General features: G+C 52.7%; 1 protein-coding gene across 1 annotated transcript in view; it reads right to left on the reverse strand.

Moving 5' to 3' along the window:
* Positions 1 to 8,847, reverse strand: part of NGF (nerve growth factor) — a 48,889-nt gene extending 40,042 nt beyond the window's left edge. The window contains exon 1 of the mRNA XM_037038920.1: positions 8,780 to 8,847. The gene's annotated coding sequence lies outside the window, so the exon portion shown is untranslated. The remainder of the gene's footprint in view (positions 1 to 8,779) is intronic.
* Positions 8,848 to 10,861: the final 2,014 nt, after the last annotated feature.

Genomic DNA, 10,861 nt, shown 5'->3' on the forward strand with positions numbered 1-10,861 from the left:
GCAGTTTGTCATTGCTGATCTGTCTTCCGGGGTTGCATGAGCCAGGCTCTCAAGAAAATTGGGACGAGTCACCTCTGTGCCCCCTCCTGGTGTGGGTCATTCTTTCACACACCCCCACACTCCCAGGAAGGGACGGGAAGGCCTGGGGTCAGTGATGGGTTGTGGCTGGATTGAGGTCTGCAGTTAGGGAGGTGTCAGCTCCAGGGTCCACACTAGGGGCCTTTACACTGTTCACAGGAGGGGAGAACATAAACCCTCTGCGCTGGGGCAGCCTGGAGCCTCCCTCATGAGCAAATGGTAGGCTCGCTGCTCCGGGCAGGGCCTTCTTAAGAATCTGACAGTGTCAACACTTTAATGGTATCTTAGCCCTGTTGTCCTTATAAAAATATACTTCAGGCAAAGGATGTGATTTGTGGGAACAGAAGCTCCCTCCAGAGTGACTGCACCCACCCAAAGACCAAGGCACTCATCCCAGTCACAGGCCATGAAAGGTAGCAATACCCTTCTTGTCCTTCCCAGTGATGGAGAGAGACATCTGTAACCCTCAGACAACTGCTGTCGTGATCACATCTAGGGACCGGAATCATAGATGGCTTTGCAAGCATGAAGGGGGAGAAAGAGGAAACGGAAGATGCAACAAAGACAAGATATGATTATTGTCTTGCTGGGTTGGGTCATCCCTAAGAAGATGAAGAAAGAGGGGAAGAGAAGAGGAGGACAAGGAGTAAAGGAAGAGGAGAAGGGCAGCTCTCCCTGAGGACCTCCTTGGTGGCAGGCACAGCACCAGACCCTTGGTCAATGTACGCACTGGCCCTCTGAGGGGGTGATCAGTCTGACCCTACAGATGAGGACGCCAATGCTTAGAGAACCCAAGTTACCCAAGATCACACAACCAGGAACCACAGAGCTAGCGTTGAACCCCAAGCGTGTCTGGCTTCGGAGCTACGCCTTTTTTCTAAACTATGCTGTCATCTATGCAGTAGCTTTTAAGCATTTTTAACTGTTGACTCACAGGGAAACAATACATTTTTCATCACAATCCAGTTTGCACATGTAAATGTATAATAAATATACAACTAAAACCGAAGTTTCATGAAGACTTTCCCTTATTACATGCAATGCACATTCATTTTTAAAAAATTTCCTCTTTCGTTGAGGGAGAAAGAGAGAGAATAGCAAATTAATTTCACATCTCTGCAATGGGTCTCAGTGTGTACTTTGAAAAACATTTGCCTTTCCTCTAGTCCATGGCCATTGATTTGAAATGTTTTCAACTCCCTGCTCGGCCTTGTTGGCCACTGGGCAGCGTCCTTGCTTCTGAGGCGCGCTGCTAATGGCGCACTCTGGCCCATCCTCTGGTAAGGGGCCATCATGAATCAAATATTTCAGAAATTGCAAATATCTGACAAAGCTGTTCACTTGGAAAAGAGTCAGTCCAGGAAACCATCCAGAAAACATAATCGCTGATCTCAGGCACCGACTGGTAATATTTTAAGCAGTTGAGGCATACTTTCACAAAAGCAACGATCTCCTCTGTTTTCAGAACCTAAAGGTCTCATCTGTTCCGAGGGGCAATGCACAGTCACCCTCTGACACTAGATGCCAAAGGAAAAGAAAAGAGCGTGGGGCCGTAGGGAATCCACCAATCCACCAGCGAGACTAGGGCTGTCTTTCTCCGTGTGTGGTGAGCACCCCCAGGATCTGAAATCAGATTGCTTTTCAGGGGCGGTGTGTCCCCTCCGTGGTGTCGGATTGGGGGGGGAGTGATTTTGTCTTGACCGCTAGGGGCAGGGACAGGGTTGGCTGAATGAGGTGTAGGTCACGGAAGGTGGAATCCAGATCAGGTGGCTCCGCACCACTCAGCCCGATGAGCCGCAGACTCGGTGACTTCACTCCAAGCAGTGTGCGCACTAATTGAGAAAACATGTTCCTGTGATGGCCTCATGCAAAAATCCAGATTTACAGATTTTTTTTTTTTAATTCCTAAGAATTCCTTGAATATTTGCCGTGCGTGTCTATACAGTCTCCCGGAGAACTTGTCCTTCTTACTGAGGAAAGTTGTGTTTTTCTGCAGTGGCCCAGGTCAGGTTTTTAAAAGGGTGGGATTCTGACAAGCGGGCACAGGGACACAGGCCTTGGTTAGGAGCAGGAAGAGGGCAGGAGAGGAGAAAACCTACACCTTCTGTCCTTTTCCTGGGCCAGAAAAAAAAATTGAGCTCAGGCTTACCAGGCACTTGCTACATTCCAGACTCTGGGCTAAGTAAAGACTTTGCTGCATTCTCTCCACGCGGCCTCACAACTGCCCTCTGAGACTGACCTTTTGATTCCCTTTTACAGATGAGGAAACTGAGGCTTAGAAGGATGAAGGAATGTGGTCACAGAACCAGTAAGATCTTTTAGTGAATCTCCCTCCCTGCCCCCTCTTCCAGGAAGTCTTCCCAGAGGGCACTTCAGCATTCAGACCTCTCCCTTCGCTGAGCTATTATAGCCACACAGTTAGTGGCTCTTCAGCTTGCTTCCCTCTGATACTGCTCGCAATTGCTCCAGGTCTGGATGAGAAGTATAAAAGCCTGCGGACAGATTTTGTTTGCTCTGCACTGTATGTTTTGAAAGTAAACAAATGATCCATTCAAACTCAAAGTTTTCAGTTTTCTGGAAAAGTTCGAAGATCTGGCCACACTGGACCTATAGCCCGGCAAAGCAAAGGGGACACACGGCCTTCCCCTTTTGGTGGGCATACTCTTTGCAGTTCACCACAGACCCCACCAGCCTATGGCCTTCCCTCATTCACGTGACCTGAAAAGCCCCTTCGCTATTTTAATTTTGGCTCCTGAGCCAGCATCTTGGGCAGGATCATGATTTTTATATTGATCATGATGCCTCCACAGTGCCCAGTCCCCTGGTTAGCACATTAGTGAAGATGTTAACTGGGAGAACGAAAACCAACCCAGCAGTCTCATAGCTGGTGGGCCTCCCTCCCGGTGGGGTGGGAACTGCCCCCCACTCTGGCCACAGCTTATCTGAAATCCAGCAACCGCTGGCAAGCCCCTGAAGCGTGTTGTGGGAGATCACAAATGCCCCGCTGGCACAGAAGACTTTGCGGCCTCCTCCTCCCTTCTCTTGTCCGTTCGATAAGATAGAAACAAGTCCGAAAGACACCAGTTGTGGGAGGAGGAGGAGTTGGTATCTGGCGTAAGGAACCACAACACTCTGGAAGTTGCCAGTACAAATGGCCATCCTCAAGAAAGGCCTTATTTAGAGAGCGTTGCATAACATCGCCGAAATAAAAGTCTGTGGAGAAGTTTGCCTCTGAAAGAGAATTACAGGAGAATATCCACGAGTCTCCTTGTACCCGGATATTATGAGGCAAAGAAAATTCAGAAGATGAAGTGTTTGGTTAAAATTCTGTCAAAATGAGAATGTTAATCACAGAAGGCCAAAATACAGACATAAAAAAAGGCAAAGACGATATTGTCTGACCTGAAGTGAAAACATCAAGAGAGGACCCCCTCAAGATCAGTCCTGCTGAGGGGAAACATGAGGGAAAGTGCCTACTGTGTGCAAGGCCCACGCTGCGTTCCAGCTATATCATCCGGGCTACTGTGCACGGCAGCCTGGCTGACAGGGGAGGTTCTGCTGATATCTGTGCTTTCCAGAAGAGGAACCAGGTACAAGAGGTGCTCTCCTCCACCTGCTCGCCTGCTGCTCCTGTCCCTCCTCTCTGCTTACCTAGTCCAGCATCCTTTGTGCAGTCAGAGCCGAGCATGACTGTTCCTCCCTTCAGAATCCCACTCTAAGGTGCGGAGGGGTGGAGGGCTGGCCCTCCCGGGATCTCCCACATGAGTGGTACCCCCGGGTGTCAACCCCGGAGCCAGGTCTGCTCAGGTCCTAGCGTGGGATGGTGTTTCACCAGACTGGGCCAGTAAGGCTAGCAAGTCACCGTAACCACACCTCAGATCCACAGTGATGAGGGGCTGCGACAGGACCGCCCTGTACCCCCAACCTGGGCTGAGCACTCATGGCTTCCTCCAGTGGTCCTCTCTGGGCTCACTCTGGAACAGCATGCAGCAGGCAGAGCCTGGCTCCTGACCAAAGGGCCACAGGAAAAGGGACATCAGCCCGTCCGCACCAAACGGCAAATACTCTGGTTCCTGGGAAAGTGTTCCAGCCACGGTGGATCGTACCTGCCCTCCACATGACATGGTTTCTGGGTGAAGCTTGGGCTGTTCATTCCCACCGCCTTCGGAGCCAGATCCTCTCCACCTGCAGAAGTCACCAGAGGCGGTGCCAAATCCTCTCCATCTGCTTAGCCCCGTGGCAAATTTTCAGGGAAACCCTGACTGTCTGGCTCTGACTAGCACCACTGCTAATGAAAAGATTTTCCACAAGTGAAAGAGTTTGGCCAAACTCTCGGGCGATTCAGAAAGCATGTGCCAACCCCACCTGCCAGACGGTAGTCTCGGACCCGTCTCAGCCTCACAGGGTAGCTCCTTACGTCGCCCAGGCCTTGCTTTATTTATTTTCGCCTCGTTGGAAAGCAGCTCCAAACTCTACCGACCCTGCCCCTTCGGTAGTTTCGTCTCTCCTACTGCTTGGGGTGAGTAGGTTTTCCCGTACTATCCTCCCAAGATACTCATTTTAGCCCTTTGCCTGTGAATAGCCAAATAGCTCTAATAGTTTGTCCTCCAGTGAGAGATTGGGCCAGAGCTGAGGATAACGGGGGCTGTTCTTGAGAATCAACCCAGGGCTGCCAGCGCCACCCCTCCAGGGCAGCCTCGCTAGCCTGCCTCTTAAAATCAAATGTCACAGTATCGATGCCCATTTATTCGCACAGCTTGGGCACCGTGTATTAATTTGACACCAACGTGTACCCACAGGGTATGGAGTGCTGTCAGTGCTGGGGAAGGCTCTGCTTCCCCGTTCTCTCCTTCAGGGAAGGGACCTCCTGGCACCACGGTGCCAGTCATTTAGTGCAGGAGGGGACGGCCTCCCCACAGTGCTGTGGACACCCGGGGCAAGCAGTCTGCCTGTGTTTTCAATAGTATATGGCACAGGCGAAGGCCACGGTGCTCTGGTACCACCTGTCCCTTCCCCCTGCTCTTTCTGGTTTTGTTTTCATGTGGGTCATTTGTAGTTACGCTCCACTGACAAAAGGCAAAGGATGATGCCGGGTGGGACGACAGCACTGATGTCCCTGTCAATGGCTTCTTGGAGCCTGAAATGCTGGTTGTTGGGGGGCCAGGCTCAGGGCTGGGCTTCTGAAGTCCCAAGTCAGTGATGAAATAGATGCTCGACATCAGGGCCTGGAAGAAAGGGCCCCGTGGGTAATTTCCAAGGGAATTCTCAACTGGGAGTCATCATATTCTTTTAATAAGCATTTAGCCATATATGGCATGGCGGGTGGGGGGGTGGGAATCTTTGGTAGTCACCAGGACTTCTGGCATTTGGTGGATAACATGGGGACACTAAACTTCCTGCATTATGTAAATAGGTCATACTTACCCAAGACTGTGTCCAACTGCCAATAGCCCCATTCAGAAACACTAACAATTCAATGCACTTGTCCTACAGATTGGAAAATTGGAGCCTGAGAAGTTTAGTGACTTGCTCAAGGTCATGAAGCTACGTTCCCCGCCTGTCTCAGAACTCAGGACACTACCACAGAAAGGCTACCCAAACCAGGGAGAAAAATATCAAGAGATCACCCCGATGCTACAGTCTGATTCTTACCGTGTCATAACCTGGGGCCAGTGTCTGTAGAAACTCCTCAGAAACATGTGAATTAGCCCACAGGAGGATGATAAAAACATCACAAAGCATAAGAAACTTATTTATTATATGCTTTCACTATTCTGGGCTTGGCCAGACTTTGTGGCTGAAGGGCTCTCTTCCTTGGCTTATATATAGTGACAGTTCTCGTGCTCATCCAACCGAAAGGCTGGTGACCCCAAAGCCTCAGTTTCTCCAGCTGCATTTTTGCCTCAGGGCTGAAATCTCAGTTTTACCGCTACTTGGAGTTTGGATGTTAAGTGTTTCTCCTCCGTCAGGAGGCAAGGTCCCTGGGAGTGGGTTGGGGAAGGGTCTTCCATCTCCATTTATTTGCCTCATGCCACCACCCTATGCTGGTCCGTAAAAGTGGTCCATCACTGAGTCCATTTCTCATAGCAGCGAAGCCTGTGAGCTGATGGTTTATAAGATCAGAGTTGCCAGTCAAGGAAAGAGAAACCCTCTGGGAACAGAGGGTGTTTGCTTAGAGGTGTGCAGAGATTTTAAATGGATCATCCACGGGCTTTCCACTGCCTCCCGACAGCAGAGTGTCTGCTGCCAGCAAAGGTCTCCAAGACCTACCTACTCTGGGCCCTGAAGTCCTACAAGGTCTTCTTGGAGAAGACACGTGGCTGGGCCGCTGGTCCCTGGTGTGGCACTGACGTCTGCTTGGCCACTGCTTGGCCATTCGGGAAGAGCAGGAGCCCTGATTCCTCTGCAGTGTCTCTGCGGCTCCCACGCGGCCGAGTGGCAATAGGACGCTCCGCGAGCGCGTGGCAGTAGTGCCACTCGCATTTGTAAGCGAACTTGTGTGGTTTGCTCATCAGCTTAATCTCAGTAACCATGACAAACTTCCCTCGGGCTGCAGCCCTGCCCTGCCCTGCCCTGCCCTCCCTGCTGATGTCGGCAGCTGGGGCCCCCTTTCTGGCCAAGGCACAGATTTCTGAGAGGGAGAGAGAGAGGGGGAGCGGAGTATGGAGTTTCCTCCCTCCCTTCCTCTGGTTGTCTGGGTGGGAGGTGCGGGTGGGCAATGGGAGAAGAGAGGACCTCACTCCTTGAGAAAGTCTAAGGGTACAGAGAGAGTTACCAGTACGAGGATGGGCACCCTGAGTGGACCCAGCTTTCCAGTTCTCTAGTGGGGTGGGCTGCTTTAGGGGTAAGACCACTGCCCAGGGAAGGTGTGACTTTATAACCAGCAGCTGGTTATAAAGTCCTCTCAGGTACTCCCACAGTTCATTCAAACTCGTGGCCTCATGCCCCGGAGACCTTGGGGATGCCTCCTAACATTTTCCCCTTCAAGGCTGTCCTTTTTTTCACCTGCATAAAAATGTTGGGAAAAGCATGGGGGAGGGGTTTGGTACATGTGATATTAGCCACACCCCCTCCAAGGATCCAAGTTCACTCCTTCTGTGTGTCCAACAGTGTCGGCCACAGACCACTCTCACAGTCCCCCACCCCCAGGCCCCTGTTCCCTCTGAGCCTCTAGGGACACTGTCCCTCACAGAACGACAACGGGGCTGCTCAGGCTGACATCTAAAGGAGGCTCTCTGGACTTTTCTGTGGCTCCGCCGAGGGAGAAAGTTTTAGACATTCAGTAGGAAACTGTAAACACTGCGCAAGAAATATTCCCCTCCAGCAGGCTTAAATGACAGCTTCAAGAGTTTGAAGACCCTGGAGATAAGTTCCTGGTGGGCCCTCCTGCACGTTCCTGGAGTTGCAGAATGCAGCTGTCTGTGCACGTGGGGAGGAGGGGCTGGCACGGGCAGTGGGTGCACCCAGAGGATGGAGCCAGGACAATTAATCAAGTGCCTTTTCTCCAGGGTGACAGATGGGACAGAGACACCCAGGAGAGCACTATTTCAGTTTCCAGCTGGGAACGTGCACTGAGTTTTGCTTAATACCCACAGCACCCAAGAGGCTTTGCAGTGATACACTTTAATGCATGAAACACCCATAAATTATCCTTCGTACTGTTACAACTTCTAACCTGGAACAGCTTGGAAAAACCAGCCTAGCAAGCAGGCTCTTTTTTAACCTCTCAAGTCACAAGAGAAGAGAAAGTTCAAGCAAAAAACACCTTCCGTGAGAATTTCAGAGATTTTTGCTGTTGCTGTTGAAAGGATAAGGAAAGTTGTAATCAAACGGAGCTAAGCCTCTTGTTTGTGTTGGCTCAGAGATGCCGCTCTCTGATCCCTGAGTCCTCTCTCCCCTCAGTCTTTGCTGCCTGGACCCAAGGCGCTGCCCGCCGCACCCCTCCATGCCAGCTTCTCCCACACCTGGCAGCAGACAGATGGAGGTGAGGCATGTGACCCAAGAAGCCCTTCTGAGCCTTGGGGACCTCATCCAGCGCGGCCTCACCGAGGTCCCTTGGTGTGCAGGCTTCTGCCAGCAAGCTCCGGGGACCCTCCCTTAGGACTCCCAGGCCTCCAGCTAGCGCAGAAGAGCCCCAATGCTCTTGCTCCATTTCTGGCACCAGATCCAGCGCGCCCGGCCCCTCTGGTCCCTTTACGTAGGGACAGCGCGGCCCTTTCCAGACTCCACACACAATCCAGCCCGATCCCGCGCGGTGCGCTCGGCTCGGTGGTGCAGACCACCGGTCTTCCCGTCCAGGCGCGCTCCCGCCCGCGCATCCCTGTTCTCGCTCCTTCGCTCTCCCTCACTTGCGCTGTCCCCTTCTAGCCCTCGAGCTAATAGTCCCTGGCACGGTGGTGCAGCTACTGCAGGCGCCTGGGTGGCCTCCTGAACTTCGGGCCACTGGGAGACCGAGAACTCTGGGACCAGAAAGACCGCTGCTCCCCATAACTTGCCCGCCAGCCTACCCTCCGCCGAGGCTCCCGGGCTCCCGCACCCACTCGGCACATTCCTCTCACCGCTGCACTTCAGCCCCTGGGGGTTCCCGGAGGTGTTAAGCCAGGATCCACGCACTGTCTCCAGGGGAGCCCCGCCCCACTGGCCCTCACTCCCACCAGTGCTGCGCCCTTTTCGGGGCTCGGTTCCGGGCCGCCAGACTCACCCAAAGCTGCGCTCCCCTCGGGCTCCCGGCGCTCTCTGTCGTGCAGGAGCTCGGAGCGGCTTTAACAGGGCTTCTGCAATTTCTTAGCCCCTCCTCCCAGACTCCTCCTCACTCCAAATCCGAATCCGGCACTGCAGGCCCCCCTAGCCCGAGTCCCGCACCTGTTTGGGCTGGGCTGCTGTGCTCGGCCGTAGGGGGTCTTGGGGACTAGCGATCAATCGCTCCCAGTAAATCTGGCTCAACACAGCCAGGGAAAGGTCAAAATCCCAGAGGTCAAATGGAAACGCGCAGGGGTCAAAGGGGCTATGCAAGCCAGGCACTGGTGGGGATTTTCTAGGGGCACCAGGCAGGGGTGATGACTTCTGGTAGCCATTGGGCCAATGGGCTGCAGGTGGGCGGAGTTGCCTGGGGGCCCTGTCCCTCCTCCCCATCACACACACGGAGCTTTCCGCACAGCCAGTGCCTGGGGCTGTGCGTTTTACCTTGTTCTGCTCTTCACCATCCAGGGAGGAACGCCAAGGGAGCGTTTTGCCTGGGGTGCCTTCTATCACCGGCTCCCCGAAGCGAGTGCCAAGAGGGGCACTGTTAAGATGCGGGTGCTGGCTCTGCCCTGACACGGGGGAGGGCCATGCCCCGCAGAACCAGCACCAGCTAGAAGGCCCTGGCGAGTTCTACCTGGGGACCAGAAGCAGAGGCTTTTGGTGTCAGAATCCAGACTCAGGGCCTCAAGTTCTCGAAGTTCCTGGGGTCCCTGACTCCTCTGAAACTGTAGACAAATTTGTACATTTGTGTGCTGGACGTGCATGTTTTTCTGGGTAGAGGGTCTGCAATTTTCATCAGCTTGGCAAGGGGTCTCTGACTCTAAACTGACCCAGACAACCAGCCTTCTGTGCTACCCCAGGCCCAGCCCAAACTCCTCCCTATCCCCACCAGGGGACTTGAAGTGAGGTGGGATCTCCTGGCTGCTGTCCAACATTTCCTGGGTTCCTCGGATTCAGAGCCTGACAGGGGAGCTTGCCTGACCCACCACCTGCCCTTTCCTGCTCCAGCCCCAACTGGCAAGTCAGAAATATGCCTTAAGTCAGATTGTTCACCAAATGTGCATCCTTGATTGTAATTATGTTCTAAGGAATCCATAGGTCTTAAACTTCATACCCTGCTTTCTCTGTGTGGAACACAGTCAGATGTCTTCACTCCTCCCCTGTATGATGAACCCCTCCCCTGTGTCAGATGCACAGGGGAGGAGAGGATGTGGGGAGAGAGACTGAGCGGGGCGGCGCGGGGGGGGGGGGGCGGCACTGGGTCCCTTGGTTGGTGCCTGGATTTACTGAGGTATAGGGGCTCTTGCCATAAGTTCGAGGGTGGCCTTTCACCCCCAGTGGAAGGCACTTGAGCATGGTGAAGCTCTTAAGAGAGATGGGTCTCAGGTCTCCTATTCTTTCTAGTTTCACCATGGCCCCATACCTAAGTTCACTGCATTTGTGCATGTTCTGAGGAGGCAGAGGTAGGAAGAAAGCCCCAGAATTGGAGTGGTATGGCCTCATTAGTTCCCAGCAAAGTCTTGTCCCCGTCCGAGCTGATCACGGCAGCCCGGTGGGTGAACACACTTGGAAGTGAGTGCTGGCCCCCGGGGTCGCCATAAATGGCCCTTTCTGCACAAGTGGCGTCAGAGTCAGGGTGACCCACCAGGAAATTTATCACTGTCAATTAAACAAAGAAATTTCTAGACGATAGGACAGATTCATTTATCAATCGTGTCCTGCATAAACTTGTTCGAAAGCACCAGCCCTAAGCCTTACATAATAGCTGCCCGAGAATTTAGAGACGAAGTTGAGAATTTTAGAATAACAGAGAATTTAGTTGTTGAATGCAGAGCTTTGGTATGTGTCACTGAAGTGTCACCCAGAAGGACAAAAGGATCTGGGGCACTTGTGGGCTTTTTTCCCCCATGTGTACGTAAGAAGGAAATGTATAAATGATGTGAGCAGAATATGAGCTTAGGTGCTCCCCCAAAGTCTCCATCAGGTTCTGGTGGCACATGTTGGTTTAACTTTAAGGATCTTGACTAAAAACAGTAAATAA

The sequence above is a fragment of the Sturnira hondurensis genome, unplaced genomic scaffold, assembly GCF_014824575.4.
Source record: "Sturnira hondurensis isolate 20B ecotype Veracruz unplaced genomic scaffold, ASM1482457v3 Scaffold0024822, whole genome shotgun sequence".
In the NCBI taxonomy this organism is placed as follows: Eukaryota; Metazoa; Chordata; class Mammalia; order Chiroptera; family Phyllostomidae; genus Sturnira; species Sturnira hondurensis.